Source organism: Theropithecus gelada, chromosome 8 (assembly GCF_003255815.1).
Source record: "Theropithecus gelada isolate Dixy chromosome 8, Tgel_1.0, whole genome shotgun sequence".
In the NCBI taxonomy this organism is placed as follows: Eukaryota; Metazoa; Chordata; class Mammalia; order Primates; family Cercopithecidae; genus Theropithecus; species Theropithecus gelada.
In genome coordinates, this window is record NC_037676.1 from 110,898,435 (window position 1) to 110,919,604 (window position 21,170).

Sequence of the window (21,170 nt, forward strand, 5' to 3'; positions counted from 1 at the left end):
ACCATAATATGATTTTTAAAGTCTATGATGTATACATTTTAAAATAAGTCCACATATATATGGTGAACCAATCTTTGTTAAGAATGCCAAAAATACACGATGGAGAAAGGATAGTTTCTTCAAAAAATTGTGTTGGGAAAACTGGATATACACATGAAAAATAATGAAATTGGGGCCTTACTTTACATCATACACAAAAATAAACTCAAAATGAATTGAAGACTTAATTGTAAGAACAAAAACTCTAAAAGTCCTAGAAGAAAATACAGGGTAAAAGCTTCTTGTCATTGGTTGAAAAATGACTTCTTGGATATGACACCAAAAGCACAGGCTATGAAAGGAAAAATAAACAAGTGGGATTACATCAAAGTAAAAAAATTCTGCACCAGCAAAGGATGTTTTAACTTTTAGGATCAGGGGTACACAAGCAGGTTTGTTATATAGGTGAACTGTGTGTCATCGGTTTTGATGTACAGATTATTTCATCATGTAGGTAAGTAGCATAGTACTTGATAGATAGTTTTTCAGTTCTCGCCCTCCTCCCACTATCCACCCTAAAGTAGGCACCGGTGTCTGTTCTCTTCTTTGTGTCCATCAGTACCCAATGTTTAGCTCCGACTTACAAGTGAGAATATGCAATATTTGGTTTTCTGTTCTTGTGCTAGGTTGCTTAGGATAATGGCTTCCAGCTCCACTCATGTTGCTGCAAAGAACATGATCTCTTTCTTTTTTATGGCTGAATAGTATTCCATGGTGTATATGTAACACTTTTTTTTTTAATCCAGTCTACTGTTGATGGGTATTTAGGTTGATTCCATGTCTTTGCTATTGTGAATAGTGCTGCAATGAACATACACATGCATGTGTGTCTTCATGGCTAAATTATTTATAGTCCTTTGAGTGTATATCCAATAAAGGGATTTCTGGGTCAAATGGTAATTCTGTTTTTAGCTCTTTGAGGAATCATCACACTGCCTTCCACAATGGCTGAACTAATTTATACTCCCACCCTTTTCTCTGCAGCCTCACCAGAATCTGTTATTTTTTTTTACTTTTAAAATGATAGCCATTCTGACTGATGAAAGATGATATCTCATTGTGGTATTGGTTTGCATTTCTCTAATTATTAATATTTAGCATTTTTTCATATGTTTGTTGGCATATATGTCTTCTTTTGAAAAGTGTCTATTCATGTCAGGAAAGGAAAGATTTAACAGAATAAAATGCAGTCTATGGAATGGGAGAAAATATTCACAAGCCATATATCTAAAAGGGGTTAATTTCTAAAATATATATGAAACTTCTACAACTCAATATCAAAAAAAAAAAAAAACAAATAGAAACCACGAACACAAATAACATGATTAAAAAATAGGCAAAAGACTTGAACAGACATTTCTCCAAAGAAGACAAACAACGGACAACAGGTATATTTAAAAATACACTCAACATCATTAATTATTTAAAAATGCAAATCAAAACTACAATAAGATATCATGTCATACCTGTTAGGATGGCTACTATAAAAAAACAAAATATAACAAGTGTTGGTGATGATGTGGAGAAATTGGAATCCTTGTACACTGTTGGAGTGAGAATGTAAAATGTTGCAGCAACTATGAAAAACAGTATGGAGGTTCCACGAAAATGTAAAAATAGAGCTAACTTAATACTCAGCAATCCCACTTCTGTGTATACATCCAAAGGAAATAAAATTATTATCTCCAAGACATGTCTGCGCTCCCATGTTCATTGCAGCATTATTCACAGTAACCAAGATATGGAAACGATCTAAGTCTCTATCAACAAATTAATAGAAGAAGACATGTATCATACACATACAATAAAATATTATTAAGCCTTAAAAATGACCATCCTGCCATTTGTGACATGAATAAACCTAGAGGACATTATACTAAGTGAAATAAGCAGCATTTGTCAAAGAAAGACAAATACTGCTTGATTCTACTTACCTGAGGAATCTAATATAGTCAAACTCTTAGAAACAGAGAATACAGTAGTGGTTGCCAGAGGCAGGAGAGTAGACCGAGAAATGGGGAGTTGTTGTTCAGTGGTATAAAGTTTCATTTATGCTAAGTAAGTAAGTTCTAGGCATCTGCTGTACAGAGTAGTGCCTATAGTTAACAATACAGTATTGTACACTTCAAAATTTAAAAGGATGAATCTCATATTCAGTGTTTTTACTGCCAAAACAAAATAAATAAAACCAAACAAAAATATTCCCCAAAACACAAAGGAAATAAGGAAAACTTGTGAGGTGTTGGACAGATCTATTTCCTTGATGTGGTGATGATATATTGTGTTTGTATTGTCCAAACTCTTCAAATTGAACATATTAAATATGTGTAGCTCTTTGTATATCAATTATATTTCAATAAAGCTGTTAAACAATAACACAAACCGCTTTTTAATTTGATGTTTCTTGACAATACAACATTATGATCATGAATCTAATCACACTATCAGGGTCATATCTCAGATTGACCACTTACTAAGAGTGACTCTAGGAAAATTACATAATTGCTCTGGGTCTCAGGTTTTCATCTGTAAGATGGGGATAAAAATATCCCAGAGTTACTGAGAAGAGTTAATGAGATCGCATCGTAAGGTGCCTAGTACACTGACTGGCATGCAGCAAAAACTTAACAAATGTTAGCTCGAATTATGTTTTAGTATAGGATGTGTTTAGTATATTCTTAAATGTTTCTTCCACAATGTTTCAATGTTTAGCATTGTCTGCTTTACCTTTCAATCGCTGGAGAACTATAGGGACCATGATTAGACTGCCAGATTCTTATCCTAACATGTAATGAGAGCAGGAGATTGTGGTATCACTGATGAACTGTGCCTGAATCTCAGGGCAAGTCTTGTCACTACATGCTGTCACTGTCTACTAGATGGAACTGCATGTGAGTTCTGGTGTCTTTAAATCCATTTTCTTCCTTGTCAGGTTCACGACTAAGCCAACTGTTATGGCCAGGGTTAGGTTCTAGCTCATGCTGAGGTCTGAAGGGAGGGGGTGGATGAGTAGATAGTTGAAAGAACACTTAGAGGACCGTAAGCAGGTGAAATGTAGTTTTATTCAGCAGCTCTCTCATCAGCAGCTTACTCACACTAGTTCTTTTACATTGTTTGCCTTGTCTCAGCTGCTTGAGCTGGCTACTCCCACACACAGCTGCGCGGCTGGCTCTCTCTTGCCTTCAGGGTCAGCAGCTTAACTCTTTCTCTCTCTGGGTATGAGCGAGCCCAGCTGTGTTCTGTCTCCCCACTGTCCATCTGTGAAGATGGACAACTCTGACTCTCTCTCTCTCTCTCTCCTTCTCTGGGTGCAAGCATGTCTGTACAATGTTAGCAAGGCAATTATACCTTTTACAGACAATAGTGACTTAGAGCCAAATGATGAGCCTTCCCATGTTATGGCTACATGGCTGTGATAACAAGCGGAGTTATATACCTGCACTCTAAAATCATTGAGTCATGTACGATGTAAACATCCTATCTTGGCCTATCCTTGACCAAAGCCCAGCCATGTTCCTTATATTCCTCTTATTTGTTTTTACCTTTCGGAATATCAACTATTCAAGGGCAAGGGAGAATTAACATTTATTTAATACCTACTCTATGCTGGAATTTGAGCTAGTGACTCTAATACACCACAACCCTTTTCATCCTCATTTTTACATATAAGAAACTGACTGAAGAGGTTAAGTGATTTACCTAAAGTTGTAGAGTTATTAAGTGGCCAGTTGGAGGTTCCACTCCTAGTCTCTCTCATTCCAAAGCCCCCCATGCATTGTGAATTAAAAGGCTATTCCATAAAGAAACTGAAGAGAGAATTTTACTCTCAATTCCAAGCAGACTGTTACTTTTATTCCAAAACACTCTCCCTGTCTTCTACTTATTATAGCCCTACTTCGTCTCCAGGTGTTAGCACAGGTGCCACCTCAGTTCCTTCTTAATAATCTAACCTCTACGATCTTTTCTTCTCAGCAATTTTGGTTTGAGAGCAAGCATTGTTTGTGGAAAAGGAGATATGAGAAGGTAGAAGAGCCATAATATTGTGGCTTAAATGTGACCTTATGAAGGAGGGAAGAAAGGAAGTTTCGTGGAATTGTCCCAGAACACCTTGCAGTCTAGAAGTTTGGCAAGGCCACTGGGGAGTCCTTGAGTCAAAATCTCTCAGGCATGGATCTGCCTTAGTGTCCTATTGTGCTCAATCACTGGCTGGCACAAGTCCATGTAAGAGGGAGGTCTCCTAGGGCCATTTTTATGGCTGTCATGAGAAGACATTACTAATAGAGAGACTATAATGAATAAAGTTATGAAAGTAGGAAAAGGCATGCCATTATAACAAATGTGCCCAGCATTCTAGTATGGCCCGAGTCTAGGGTATGGGTGAGACTATGTTGGGGGATGGGAGAGTTGTATATCTATATAGCTATAGATAGAGAGATATATCTGGAGGCAGAGGGAAGCTTGGTAATGTAAGACTGTTGTCATTATGTGGTCTGGACCATCAGCATCACAAAGTGGGAACTTTTTGGACATGAAAATTGCAAATTGCAAATTCCAGGGTACCCATCCCCAGATTACTCAATCAGAATCTCTGAGGGGTGGGGCTTGCAATCTGTGTTTTAAGAAGTCCTCCAGGTGATTCTGATGCATGCTCAAGTTTGAGAACCAGGGCATAAGAAGACACTGAAAAGTCAAGTATGAGCTTAATCAGAAAATATTATCAATCCAAAGTCAACTCTTCAGGGATATGCTGCACAAGGTTTCCCCATTGTTTAAATCAGTGTTTTCCAACCTGAATTATAAATTGTAGGCTTGAAAACTAAATTCTCTACCTTGAAACCATGTAAATATCTCATTCCTTATCAAAATATCGTTGATTCATGTATGAATTTATGTCTGTTGACTCATAGTTTCATGTTTTATTCACATGAATAAAGCTTGAAGTCCTTCCCACGCTGCTCTAGCACTGGCACACCATGGCAGATGGACCTCCTTGTGGATGTCCTCCTCATATTGCTCCAGCTCTGAGTATGCACATCAGGCTGCTCCCTGAGTAAAAGCCATTCTCACCCTGATCCAATTTTGACACTCCATGCAAAGCATTATCGCATGATCAGGATTATGGTTCAAAGTAATTGCTTCCTGGTACACCCTGATTCATTTAGTCTTGCATACTATCATGCCATATATGTGTGTGCACGTGTGTGTGTGTTGTATTTAATACAAGATTAAAACTCCTAACAAGCCTGTCAACTAAAACCAGGAATCTATTGCCAAAATACCAGAAGAATCTGTAGCTCTTAGGATCTAACAGAAAAGAAACTGGAGATGGAGTGAGGGGTGAAGCTTGTGGGACATTGCTTCCTGGGAGATAGTGTTCTCTCTGGTCAGGTGTAGAGACGTGAAGAGCTCTGGTAACAGTGCATGCTAGGAATTATAGTTTTATATTTGCTTTCCTGTAATGAGACCTGGGATTCTGCACATAAAAAAAAAAATGTTCCCTTAGGATCTATTCCAGAGTTATTGACAATGTTATTGGAGTCCAGGAATACATGAACTTTTGTTGGTTGGTTCATTGGTTGTAGTTTCCCTGGTGACTCTAGATTTGAACATCTATTTGGGAGCCACTGTCTTTTATGGATCCTTAACAGATTTTGGCAATTTTGCTAAAAATTAGCAACCGTGATAGCACATAAGAAGATAAGGCCATAGGAGATGGACTGAAAACTGAGACAAGAATAGACTGAGATGACAGAAAAATTGAATTATATGCAATGAAAAAATAATGAGATAGAAAAGGAGACTGGTTAAGAAAAAAATTTTGTGGCCTTAAACTTACAGTGGCAAAACTTGACAAAGAAAAGAGATGAATTAATTGGGTAAAAAAATAAAATGGCTATGTGCAAGACCAGAAAGATGCATTCATTCAATACATATTTTTTATCACTTATTATATGCTGGGCTGTTGGAATATATTGGTGAATACATGATACATGGATTCAGCTATAATTGCACTCACACACTGTAAAGGAGACAAGCACTTAATAAATATTCACAAAATACACATTAAAACTGTGATAGCAGCTATGGGGGAAATCTATGGGTGCTGTTAAGGGCATATAACATGTTAAAATTTGTATTAGTCAGGGTTCTCCAAAGGCATGGAATCGATAGGATATACATAATATATGAGAGGAGATTTATTAGGATTGGCTCACACAATTATGGAGGTTGAAAAGTTGCATGACAAGCCATCTGCAAGCTGGAGACCCTGCAATGCTGAAAACATCAAACTCAGTCCAAGTCAGAAGACCTCAGGTCCAGGGAAGCTGATGGGGTAACTCTCAGTCCGAGGCCAAAGGCCTGAGAACCCAGGGAGCCACTGGTGTAAGTCTTGGAATTTAAAGGCCAGGGATCCTGGAGTTGTTGCGTAGAGACAGGAGAAAAAGAGTGTATCTCAGTTGCAGCAGACAGATCAACACAGTCACCTTTTCTCTGTTTTTGTTCTCCAGACCCCCAGCAGATTAATGACACCTTCCCACACTGAGGGCAGGTCTTTCCCACCTGGTCCCCTAGAAACACCCTCGCAGACACTCCAGAATAATGCTTTACCAGGCTTCTAGGTATTCCTTAATCCAGTCAAGTTGATACTAAAATTGACATAAGACTAATCTAGTCTAAAAGAGAAATAACAATGTAAAAAATGTATATTCAAGAGGAGGACAATAACTGAATAACTGAAATAGAAGACAATAATAGAATAACTGAAATAGAAGAAGTAATCTGTCACAATGGAATACAATTGTATGGAGTTCAAAATACTAGGATAGTTAGATGAAATTCTCAGCAAAATTACCAAGAAAGGAGATAGAGATACCCTCTGGCACAAAAGTTAAAATCTAAGAATAAAGAAAAAATTCTTCAAGTGACAAGGGAGAAACAGGTGACTGACAAAGATAGAAAATGAGTTGTCTCAGATGTTGGCGAGGCTGCAAAGAAAAGGGAACGCTTATACACTGTTGGTGGAAATGTAAATTAGTGCAGTTACTGTGGAAAGCAGTTCGAAGATTTCTTAAAGAACTCAGAACTTAGTTGACCCAATAATCCCATTACTCTATGAATATCCAGAGGAAACAAACCATTCTACCAAAAAGACACATGAACTTGCATGTTCATTGCAACACTATTCACAATAGCAAAGCCTTGGACTCAGCCCAGGTGCCCATCAATAATAAACTGGATAAAGAAAATGTGGAATATATATACCATGGAATACCATGCAGCCTTAACAAAGATCAAAATCATGTCCTTTGCAGCAACATGGATGGAGCTGAAAGCCATCCATGTTTTCATTCTATTTTTAATTTACTAGTGATTTCCTTTACATATTGAAAAATCATTCAAATTACATTTTTCTCATTACTATATGAAATAAACACAACTTAACATAGACACAACTCTGATATTTAAGCATTCTATATTGTATTTTTTCTTTTTTGTCAAAAGCTACAGAGCTGAATAAAATTTCCTTTGTAGAGTGCGTTTCTGTCTATATTACCTGTTTTTTCATTTTCTTTTTTTGTTAGCAATTTTTATATTATGGGGCAATATAAACATGTTTAGTGATTTATATCATATAACAAATGTCTTTATTTAAGCTAAATATCGGGTACTTATGGACATAAAGATGGCAACACTAGACGCTGCAGGCTACTAGTGGGAGGAGGGAGGCGAGGGCTTAAACACCACTAGGTACAATGACTCACTGCCAGGGCCAGGGGATCATTCATACCCCAAACTTCAGCATCACACTATATACTCACGTAACAAACTTGTACATATGGCCTCTGAGCCTAAAATAGAAGTTGAAAAAGAAAAAAAAAAATGAGTTGTCTTTAAACAGTTCTGCAATGGGAAATTTTCGGAAACAGTGAATCATCATAAAAACTGGAGAAGAAAAGCCTATAATACAATAATTTTATAGTCACACAAGTTGTCTGACAAGTTGTGTTTATGTCGTGTAATATTGAGAGGAATGTAGCTTGAATGATTTTTATATGTAAAGAAAGTCACTAGTAAAACAAAAAGAGAATGCACAATTTCTATATCACTGGAAATAAGTGAGAAAGCATAAAATATAATAAAAATATAAAAAACTTACACAGGCAAAGATACATATAGTAAATGGAGCTAAACTTGTTTAAACTAAAAAAAAAACTAATCAAATGCTGCTAAGAAGACATAAAACAAATATTAAATTATATAGATAGCTTAAAAATAAACAGGTCTGCAAATATTTATGAGACAAGTAACCCTGGTGGCAATTTTAATAGCAGACAATATAGATTTTAAAGTGAAAGATATTCATTAAGCCATTGAATATAATTTTACTTTGAAGAAATTGTAATTCATAACAAAGATAAGAAATCACTAGACATTTATATGCCAAATGACATAGTATAAAAATTGATTTAAAAAAAGAAAATAAAAAAGCAGGTAATATAGACGGAAACACATTCTACAAGGTAAATTTTATGCAGCTCTGTAGCTTTTGACAAAAAAACTACAATGTAGGATGCTAAAATATAGGAGTTATTAAGAGCAAACTTACAAATACGTTTCAAACTTTTACTCCATGAACAGAGAAAATGCTTTGTTTCCAAACATCACTACACATTAAATCAAAATATGCAATATGTTCCAGGATATAAAAAGTTATATAGGATATATTCCTAATAAAATGAAATATTAGGAATCAATTTTAAAATTTCAGTACATTAAAACTATTAAATAATTAATTAATGAATTCAAAAACTCTTTGATCACCTACAAAAGAGGTAACTTGTTTAGAACTGATGCTAATGGGGCAAATGAGATATTAAAGTGTCTGTTCTCTGTTTCTGACTCTGAGTCACAAAGAAAATTAATGTTAAAATTATAGATTAGAAATTTTTTAATTAGAGAACTGTACATCAAAGTTATTCAATGCACTCAATGTTACAGTGAGAGGAAAATTTACAACTTTATGTTATTTCATTATTAAACAAAACAGCATATTCATCTATTAAATGAGTATTTAATTCAAGAAATTTAGAAAATTTAGGTAAAAAGCATGCAGGAGAAAAATCATCAAAGAGAACTCTTAAAAATAAAATGAGAAATTAGTAAGTAAAGAGAAAAACAGTAGCATTGGTTTAAAAAATCAAAGGGGTATCTCTTTAAGAATTAAAAAAAATCAGAAAAATACATATAAAATTTATTCAATAAAAAATGGAACATAAATGTTTATAAAATTAATAATCAGAATATATGTAAACAGAGGGAACACTGAAATATTTCAGCGCATACATACACATTTCTACCTTGATAAATTTTAAAACTCAATAAAAATGAATGTTTTTCTAAATAAATGAAGTTATAAAATTTGCCTCATTATGAAATATAAGCCAGAAATCATGGGGAAAGTATAGCTCTGGAACATGGGAAATATTAAATCTTAATCATTCATATAAAATTTACACAATCTTGACAAAATCTAACAAAATGAGCACAAAAAAGGAAATTACATATCAACATTACTTATATTTAATGCAAGTAAGTATCCTAAATAGTTACAAGCGAGCTAAATTTTAACAAGCATAAAATAATAAAGGAGATACTCAAAAAAATCAAAATTAAAAATATAACACAAGAAAAGGAGTTAAAATATTATATTCCCTCAATAGGCCCAATGACATACATGTAATCATTTCAATAGATGATTTTTAAAAACCATGAAATGATCAACTACTAGCAATTCAAATCTTAGTATATTTATTCAGAAAACAGTATTTGAACGTTTACCATATGGAAGTTTCCTTTCTTGGTACTGGGGATACAGCAGGGACCAAAAGGACAAAAGTCTCTGTTCACATGGAGTTGATATCTTAGTGGGAGAGTCAGATAACCTGAAAAATGTTAGTTATGTAGTACATTAGTGCTCATAAATGCTCTGGAGAGAAACAGAGGGTGACAGGCAGATAGGGAATGCTGTGGATGGGAGAGTGAGTTGCAATTTTAAACAGAATGATTAAGGTGGCTCTACTAGAGAGATGCCATTGGAACAGGGACTAGAAGGGGCAAGGGAATTTGGAGCAAAAGGATTCTAGGTAGAGGGAACAGGGCCCTGAGTGGGAAATATGCCTTGGAAATATGCTCAAGGAATAGCAGGAGGTAAGTGTGCCTTGAGCGGCGTAAGGGAGGAAGAATGAGAGGTGGTGACCTGGTTGTATAAGGCCTTCAGGGACATTTTAAGGGCTGAGGGTTTTGTTCTCAGTGAGATGGGGAACCATGGGTAGTTTCTAGTGCTATGACCTGACTTAGGTTTTAAAAGGATCCCCCTGGCTGCTGTACTGTGAATAGATGAAAGAGTGGTACCAGTTAGAAAAATATGCAGTGTATTAATATAGTATATTGATATGGCATATGCATATACTTTTAATAAATATATATACATTGGAGTATGCTCAGATTTTTATTACCTTCAGTGGTACATGAATAAAAGTGCCTGCAAACCACTGTTCACAACAGCAGAAAGTCAGCAGGTGGCTGATATTACTTGGGGAAGGGGGCAGACTCCTCTCGTGCTTAGTTTTTTTTTTTGTTTGTTTGTTTTTTTAAATTATTATTATTATACTTTAAGTTCTAGGGTACATGTGCATAACGTGCAGGTTTGTTACATATGTATACTTGTGCCATGTTGCTGTGCTGCACCCATCAACTCATCAGCACCCAACTACTCGTCATTTACATCAGGTATAACTCCCAATGCAATCCCTCCCCCCTCCCCCCTCCCCATAATAGGCCCCGGTGTGTGATGTCCCCCTTCCCGAGTCCAAGTGATCTCATTGTTCAGTTCCCACCTATGAGTGAGAACATGTGGTGTTTGGTTTTCTGTTCTTGTGATAGTTTGCTAAGAATGATGGTTTCCAGCTGCATCCAACAGGTGCTGGAGAGGATGTGGAGAAATAGGAACACTTTTACACTGTTGGTGGGATTGCAAACTAGTTCAACCATTATGGAAAACAGTATGGCGATTCCTCAGGGATCTAGAACTAGATGTACCATATGACCCAGCCATCCCATTACTGGGTATATACCCAAAGGATTATAAGTCATGCTGCTATAAAGACACATACACACATATGTTCATTGCGGCACTATTCACAATAGCAAAGACTTGGAATCAACCCAAATGTCCATCATTGACAGACTGGATTAAGAAAATGTGGCACATATACACCATGGAATACTATGCAGCCATAAAAAAGGATGAGTTTGTGTCCTTTGTAGGGACATGGATGCAGCTCGTGCTTAGTTTTGAAGAGCTAATTAGTGATAACACCTGCTAGAAACAGAACAGCTGTGATACCCCAGGATTTTGACAACACTAACAGAGAGAAATGTGGGTGGGACCTGAGTCCTGAACTGTGTGGGGTGCTCTGTGCAAAGATTTTAAGCTGAAATGTTGGTATATGTATAAGTCACCTGCTGTTTCTTTATATTCTTATGAACCTTTAAAACAACCTTGAGACAATCAGCATTTAATATGTATGAAATTTGAAACATGGTATTGATATGAAAATTGTACATTTTCTATTCTTATTTACACATGCAATTTATATTCACATAGTTTAAACGTGCTGATTTTTAAAACAATAAGAAAAAAGGCAAAAAAATGAATGAAATGTACCCATTATATCATACTACAAAGTTAGATAGCTAGTTAATAGCATTGTGTGAGTGTGTGTGTATATATGTGTGTGTATATATATATGTTTATATCCTTGTAGTCACATATGCAGTATCCCAATAACAATTACATAAATCATTAATGCATATTTCGAAAGTAAATTCGATTAGAGTAGAACAATATTTTTAGTTTGCTTACCTTAAGTTTGCCCTCAAACAGAAGACATTTACTTTGAAATACTTTTTACTCTGATTCTCTTGATATAGGTTCTATTGGCATATTCTTGTGGAGATTAAATTGGGGAGATGCACAAGCACACAAACATTTACAAATATGGGACCAGATCTTTACATTATTTGTTATTTAGATACATCCTCATGATTATCTACCTATTTTGTTAATACTTTAAAAAAATTATGTTAAATATACATTCTCACAAAAGTATTTAATATCATTGTAGCCTTCCACAATATAATACTTTACTGGATCAGTCTTCTATTTTGGCAGATCTGCATTGTTTAGTATTTATCTCGATTTTAGAGAGCACCATCCTCACCATTCTTTGTGGCACATCTTTGCACACTTTCTTAATCGTTTTCTTATTCTGGTTCTAATCAAATGGAGGATACAGTTTTTCAGATGTTTTTATTTCACAGGAAGCCATAAACTTATTGTTTTTATATTTAATATATAGTTTTCTAACAGAGTAGAATACAAAATATGTATACAGTTTAAATATAAAACTGGAATTTCAAAGAAATTTCAAGCCACTGGCAGGCTACTTTGAGAGTGGAGAGGCTAGCGGGGTGTGGGGAAAATCAAATTTACCTGTATCATCAAAGTGTCTTTGGTGGATAAATTTGAGAAGCATTCTCTCAAAGTAGAATTTTTAGAAAAAAATGGCATGTATTTTTTATGACTTTTGATCCATGTTACAAAATTTTCCTCTAGGCAGGTTATATCACTTTGTATGTGTAAACACTGTTTCGATTTGTTGGAAGGTAGTATCATCTTCCACTGAAAAGGCAATTTAAAAGTATATTTTAAAAAAATCATGTGCACAGATTACTACTAATTGAGTTTCTACATTTTTCTTTATTCTCATGATAATTATGTCATCATCTTGAAATGTTGTTCATGTAAACAACCTCTTTGGAACTTTAGCTAATTTTTAACAAATACAATGTTCTTAATTATCTGACTTCCACAAACAGACAAGGATTAAAGTGAATTTCAAAATCACTCCACAAGGGTGGGCAGACCAGCTGTCCCCAAATTGTGTAAAGCAAGTATTTATAGATATCCAAATTTATTTTAAAATAAAATAATCACATTCTGTATAGATTTTGATTTTTAAAAATCCTCCTAACTTGTCAAATGGTTGTCAGCTCAACTACAGTTAGAACTGAACATTGTTCTGTGAGCATAGCAATGAGAACTGTTAAGTGGACAGTACTGTGGGAAATGGTTAAATAATAGTCTACAATCAATTCTGATTTGGAAAAGACATGGTATGAAACCTATTATGAGATGCTTTTTGTAATCCACTGGCGTGCCTTTCTCATATCAGTATAACTTCTTATGCTTTATGAATAATTGATCTAATAGTACCCATAGTCATTGTAGAAATATTTTAAAGTTGCAAACATAATGTAAATTCAAATAAACTAGGTAATCTATAAGCTCTCTGAAAGTAGGACAGTCTCATCTTTGTCTCTTTAGTGCTCGGCTCGGTATCCTACCATAAAAAAAGACGATCAATATAAGGTTGTCAAATAAGTAAAATGAGGAATACTGCCCCCAAATTAAGATATAACAATTTATTTATTTGTTTGTTTGTTTGTTTAGTTAAAGACAGAGTCTCGCTCTGTTGCCCAGGTTGGAGTGCAATGATATGATCTCTGCTCACTGCAACTTCTGCCTCCTGGGCTCAAGCGATTCTCCTGCCTCAGCCTCTGGAGGAGCTTGGATTACAGGTGTCCACCACCATGCCTGGCTAATTTTTGTATTTTTAGTACAGATAGGGTTTTACCATGTTGGCCAGGCTGGTTTCAAACTCCTGATCTCAAATGATCCACCTGCCTCGACCTCCCAAGGTTCTGGGATTATAGGCATGAGCCACCGTGCCTGGCCAAGACATAAAATTTAAATACCCACTTCAGAGATGATTTTCAAATTCACTAATTTAATCAACATTAATTGATTGTCTCCTATGAGTAATGTGCTGGAGATACAGTGGTGAACCAAACACTGTCCCCAACCTCTGTATCCAAGACATTTGCGGCCTGCGTGCAGCTAATGAGACAGACATGCTCCTCAAACCCCATCTCTCCTCTCTACCAAGAAAGACAGTCTGTCTCACTAGAATCTTATCAAATTCCAGCTGGGACACACTAGCATAGATTTACACTAGAAATTAATAATTACAACTACCCTACTTCTTTTCTTCCTCCCTTTCTTCGCTCTAGCAACACTAGTCATCTTTCTGACCATGGATTCTCTAAATACTTTCCATTCTCAGAAATTTTGTCTTTGCTGTTCCATCGATGTGGAATGCTCTGCTTCAGGATTTTCTAACTCGGGATTTGGGTTGAAAGCCATCTCCTTAGAGAGATCTTCTCTATTTTCTCCTCCCCAGTTTCAACTAACCATCCTCACTCCAATCACTTTGTGACGTATCAAACTGTTTTATTTTCTTCATAGCAGTTACAACTTTTCTAAATTATGTGGTTTATGATTTCCTTCATACAGAATATAAATTCCATAAAACAAAGACTTTTTATGAAAGCAAATTTGTCTTGTTCACCACTGTATCCCAGTAAGTAAAAGGGACATTCAGATTTCTTTGCAATTCTTCCTTTCTGTCCCTCCGTGCCCCTCCCCCATCTCCAAAGAACTGCTTTTATTTACCTTATGTCAGCTCATACTTCCTAGAATTTTATACAAATGGAAGCATGCATTCTTTTTTGCCCATTTGGCCCATCTTTCACTCAGCATAATTATTTTGAGATTCTTTGATGTACAGTGTGTAACATTTTATTGTTTTATGGATCATGATTTTGGTGTTGAACACAAGAAATCTTCGCGTAATTCAAGGTCAAAAATGTTTTCTTCTCTGCATTATTCTAGATATTTTATAGTTTTAGATTTTACATTTAAGACTATGATCAATTTGGAGTTGTAGTGTACCTTTGTGATTATATTGGGCCCATCTGGTTAATCCAGAATAATCTCCCCATAGCAAGATCCTTAAATTAATCACATCTGCAAAGTCCCTTTTGCCTTTTAAAGAAATATATTTACAGGTTTGGGGATTAGAACACAGATATCTTTGCAGGGGGTGGGGAGCATTATTCTATTATTCTACCTACCACAAATGAATTATTTTAAGCAACTATCCCTGGATTTTTCATATACAAGTGACCTTCACGTTGCCCTAAAGTGGTTTGCTATAGTAAACAACTTGAAGACAGGAATGTTAAGACTGAACACTGACCAAAACTTTGCCACTAAAAACTCACTCGATTTTTAGTGGAAAGAGTATAGGCTTAGGAATCAGTGAGATTTCGGTTTAAATTCCAAGGATTTCAGTTTTGGCTCTGTGATCTTGAACAAGTTTATTTACTCTCTACCTTCGGGCTTCTATTTCAGTAATGGGGTAATAATGCTTATCTTGTTGATTGTTTTGAAGACTAAAGAGCTAAAGTAAGTTACAACGCCTGGATAGTACCTGACACATAAAATATATGATGCTAATTTGCATGTATTTGCCAGAAACCTTTGCTTCCACTAAGCTGTATTTTTTTTTAAATACAAGGGGATGCTTTATTTATTGCTGATACTTATAGTATTGTTTTTATCTACACTAAAATCATTCATCTTCATATTACTATCATGGCTAAGAGCACACTGATATAGAGGTTAAGAATTATAGAGCCCTAGGTCTAAACCCTGATGGCTGCATGTGCTAGTTGTGGAAGATCAGGTCTTTTGTTTACTCCTCAGTGCTCTTACCTCTTAAATGAGGAAGGTGATAGGACTGACCTACCTCATGATCTTGTGAGGCTAACAGAGATGCAGGTAGAGTGTTCCTTTCAGGGCTGAGCACACACGCATCTCATTCCTGGGTTGGGTACAGTGTGTGCTGCAATGAGCTCATTTGACCCTTAGAGGGAGCTAAATGTGAGTGAGAATCCTGTGAGGCAGATGAGATGTGTGGTGGTGTTTTTTTCTCTGGATTCCGTTTTTAGCAAAACTGATTAAGGGGTGATTTAAATGCACAGATTCACTGCCATGTGATGTTATATATGCATTTGTTAAATTCTGAAGCAGAACATTAATTTAGGTTCAGTCTAACAATAATTTCAATTATTTCCCAAAATGCTCATAACATCCTTGGCAAAATCAGAAAAATTCAAATAAGTTCACACGCCAAAGTAACCTTCAGTGGCTGACCAAGTTTGTAAATCTAACAACTTATGAAATCTATTTTTCATGTATATGTGTGTGTGTATATAGATATATGAATATATTACACTAAAATAGGCAAGGCAGCAATCATTTTGAATCTTTCAAACCATAACCTTTCAAAGAAATTAATTCTTCCTGTGACAAAGATTGCTGAGGCAATCAACTATAAATGGCTTTCACGGAAGCAAGTCCAAATAGAAGGGAGTTACAATTAACTTCAGTTCTCTGGATAGCCCACAGAAGCCCTAAATTTATTTTCAGCATATTGAAAAAATGAAAACATAAAACCAGAAAGATGGTACATTCAACACCAAAACCAAGATCAAATATTAATAAATAAAAAGAAGGCACATTAAAGGGGGGACTTAATGTAAAATTTACCCTCACATGGCAAGAAAAAGATAATGTAGTTTAAAAATGTTTCTTCCAGGGAATTATTGAATTCAATTTTTAAAGCAATTATACATGAACTGTTTTCTAAAGGGAAGGAAGGTGCTCTCGTGAAACTTCATGGTGAAACTTCATTTGACTCTGAACTTATATTTGCAACAGTTTCGTTAAATTTCTTTAACATGATGAGGCATGATCCTGAGTTTGAGCTCCACAGTCCAACTTTGCTATTTCCCTAACACACCCTGTACTTTCGAGGTCTCCATGATTTGCCTGATGATTGCTTCCAGTAAATATTCCTCTGTCTCCACCCTTGTTTGCTGCCAAACCTCCACTTAGGCTGGCGGAGTTCAATTATCCTGTTTTCTCAATAATCCTTCCCAATCTTTCCCCTCCTCCTGCACTTCATGTAAATCTATTTATTTCTTCATGTTTCCCACAACACATATTCTATTCCAGTTATTGGTTTATAGACTTGTCTTCATGACTGAACTCTCTACTTTGCGTGAACAGTGGCAGTGCCCTTATTTAATTCATTATCAACAGAACCTCCCAGAGTGCAGAACATCATAGATACTACATAAATGTTATGAAATCAAGTTGGATTTTGTATGGCTAGATACAGATGGTGCCACGTATCCATGATCATTTTTGAGTCTGTGAGATGATGCCAGTGATGATAATGGTGGTAATTAAAACACATGAGGAACCACATGTGCAAAATTAAGAGATGATTAAATTTTTTCCTTCTTTCAGAAATAAAAAGTGATTCATTATTGTGTTCATTATATGCAAGTTCATTTATTAAAATGAGTTTATTAATATTTTAGGCAAAAGCAGAACAAGTTAAAATTACTTATACCTAGACTAAAGCACCTCATTATGCATATTCAGGGAAATCTTAGGTACAGAGAGAAAATGCACCTTCATGATATATTTTGGGGTGCACTAAGCAGACTCTGATGGCTAAAGCTTCCTCCCATCTCCTTTATTTATTAGCTTCTCCACGCAGAAGCTAGAGTGATTTGATTTATTTAAAGAAGATATCAGACCATATCGTTTACCCGCTTAGGACTCTCTAATGGCTTTCCAATCCTCTTAGAATAAAACACAACCTCTTTTCTTCAGCCTCTAGTCCCTGCACAGTCTGGCCTCTGCCAACTAGCCTGGGCATTTCTCGCTGTGTTTTGCTTCATTCACAAGCTACAGTCAAATTCTCCTTTCTTCTCTTAGTTGAAGACACCAAGTTTGGCCCCACTTCGAGCCATCTCCCCTGGAATGTGTTTCCCTCTTTAGAAGACTTGCCCCACCTTGCCATTTGGATCTCTCATTAAGGACACTTCCTTAACCTTCTCTGGTTGCTTAATCCAGATAGTTCCTCAAATCTTTCAAGAATGTCATCTTGTTTTATCTTTATGATAACTCTTAGCACTACCAAAACTCTTCTTGCTATTTGTTTATCTTTGTGTTTCTCTCCACTTAAAGTTATAATTCATAAGAACAGATGCCTTGTTCATCTCTGTGTCTCAGAACCCCTAAAAGGAAAATAGGGGCTCAAAAGCACTTCTTAAACAAATGAATGGATAAATATACCACCGGAAACACAGCTACTCATTCTTTTTAGGTTTTTTCCCTAATGTTATTTTAAATTATTTCTTTGGGCATTGGGGATAAGAATGTATTCAGCTATGTTCTCTTAAATGTTTAGAAAATTAGATTAATAGAAAGTATCTGCACCTTGAGATGTAAATGGTGAAAATACTCAGATATCCTAAGACAGGTATGTAGTTTCCGCTAGAATCAAGGAGACATAGAGAATACAGGAACTTGCTCAAGGATATTAGCTGGAAATGAAATCAAAGAAAAGATGAGAGGAAAGTAGGGTCAAGAGAAGCTTTCTGTTTTTATTTTTAAAATGAAAGCAATATATCTTTAAACATGTTATAGTGGCAAAGATTATATTAATCAGGATATGTGTTATTGCAGACATTTGAGATTTATTTTTCACATCTAAGGTGCTATAAATTACTCAAAGGATAATGTAACCTTTGGTAAGAAGTACTAATATGTAATTATTGCCATAATCAGGGTGAGATTGTTGGATATTTATGAAGGAAGGAATCAGAAAAGAATTTTGGTATACCATGTGAGAACTTAGATGCACCTGGCTAAATAAGGATTGTAATACGCAATATACCATCATATATATTAGGGACGTTTTGGGCCATATTGACTGGGCCTGCTTCTTGTGGCTCAAATAGTGAGACCTGGGGTAAAATCCCTTTTCTGCTTAGGTTTCTTCATTTTTAAAATGGTAAGACTATATATCATCAGCGCTAAGGTCTCTAACCAGTCTAAAACCTCTATAATTAATGAGAATGTTGTAGAATGCACTGAAAGCAGGAGGAAAGCATATAAAGGAGTCCAGGTAAGCTAAAATTCATCTACTGCAAAACTCTGCCTGATGAGCTTATCTGTCACTTGGAAAGCACATTACCTCTTTTAAAGTATAGTAAATCAATTGTCAAATAGAACTAACAACGCCATTCAAACAATTTAAGATTGCAAAATATTTCCTGGTGAAATGATACATTTTTTAGACAGAAGAAACTAAAGAATGATTTGCTATAGTATTTTTGAAATTGTGGAATGCCAGTTTTATAAGACATTAATAGGTACGATGTAACAAATGAGTTTGATGATCAAATAAGTACAAAAACATTGCACCTGTTTGGGAGATTCACGAATCTTATCAGTATATTAAAGCACCTGAGGGATTCATCAGTAAACAAAACTCTATTAGTTTTGAACATACATTTTATTCATTCATTCAACAACTATTCATTAAGTTCTACGAGTCCAAGCTCTGTCCGAGGTACTGATATACCAGCGCCAAAATAGACACACGACCTTGTCCTTGTAGGGCTTATATGCTGGAGGCTTGGGATGGAAAATAAACAATTTTTAAAAAGTAATTTAAAAATATGATAGGAAATGATAAATGCTAAAAAAGTTAGAGGATATTAGGAGAATTAGGGGGGCTGGTGCAGGGGTAGGAACAAGTTTTATTCAGTATTACAGAGCATGGTCCAGAGAGGCCTCATTGAGAAGATGGCATTTGAATGAAGAGGGAAGTGAATTATACACATAGGCAATTGGGGAAATAGCATTTCGGGGGAGGAAATAACCAATGCTAAGGCAAGAACATGTCCAATGTTGAAAAGCCAGGGGGCCATTGTGGCTGAAGCAAAATGAGCAAGAGGGATCATCCTAGAGAGGAGAAGAGAGAGGATATTTTATGAAGATCCTGATGGGCCACTTAAGGCTTTTGAATTTTTCTCAGAGTCAAATTGGGAGCTTCTGTAAAGTTTTGAGCACAGAAATAATGATTTCAGTTATAAAAAGATCACTCCAGCTGCTGTGTGGAGAAAAAACTATATAATTGCAAAGACAGAAACAAGGAACCTACTAGGGGTCCATTGCAGTGATCCATGAGAGATAACTAATCTTGATTAGGAAGACAACAGTACAGATGATGATAAGTGGGAAGATTTTTGGATATAGAGTCAAGAGAACTTGCAGATTAGATGTGGAGTATGATGGAAGGAGAAGTCTACATGATATCTTTCAGGCTTTTGTTCTGAGGAACTGAAAAGATAGAGTTGCCATCAACTGAGATTCGGGGAGCTGTGTGTGAAACTAGTTTTTTGAGGGGGAAAGATCATAAATTCAGTTTTGTGTTTGCTGTCTTTCATAGATGTATAAGTAGAGGTGCTGGGAAGGCAGTTTGATATGAGCCAGAAGCTCAGAAGGGAGGTCTGAACTGGAGATAAAACTTTGGAAGCAATCAACATATCAACTATATTTAAAGACATGAAAATTAAAGATATCACCAACCAAAATTGTGTCCATAGAAATAGAAATGGACCAAAGATTAAGCCTTGGAACCTCCAACATCAAAGAGCCTGGGAAGAAGGAAATAGTCCAGCAGAAGAGACTGGGAAGTGTCCAATAAGATACTAAGTAAATCAGGGGAATGTGGTGGCTTGGCATACAAATAATGAATGTATATCAAGGGGATGGGAGTGACAACTATGTCACATGCTTCTGACAGGTCAAGTAAGGTGAGGACTGAGATTAAACACTGGAATGAGCAACGCAGAGTCACTAGGAACCTAGAAGAGTGCAATTTTAGAAAACTGGCGGTGTCAACTCCTGATGAAGTGTGTTTGGGAGAGAATTAGAAGAAAGGGATAATTGCAAATAGTTAGTATAGCAGCTCTTTTAAGGAGTTTTGCTGCAAATGGGACTTTTTTAGAAAGTGGGAGAAAAGTAGGCCAAGAGAAGTTGTTTTCCCTTTTAAAGTGGAATAAATAGGCATATGCTTGTATGGTTACAAGAATGATCCAGAAGAGTGTAAAGAATTGATAATGTAGGAGAGAAGGGGAACTTGTTACAGCATTTTTCCTATGGGAACAAGTGAGGCTATAGACATCAGCTTTAGATATCAAGAAGTCTTTAGATATCAGCATGGATATTTCAT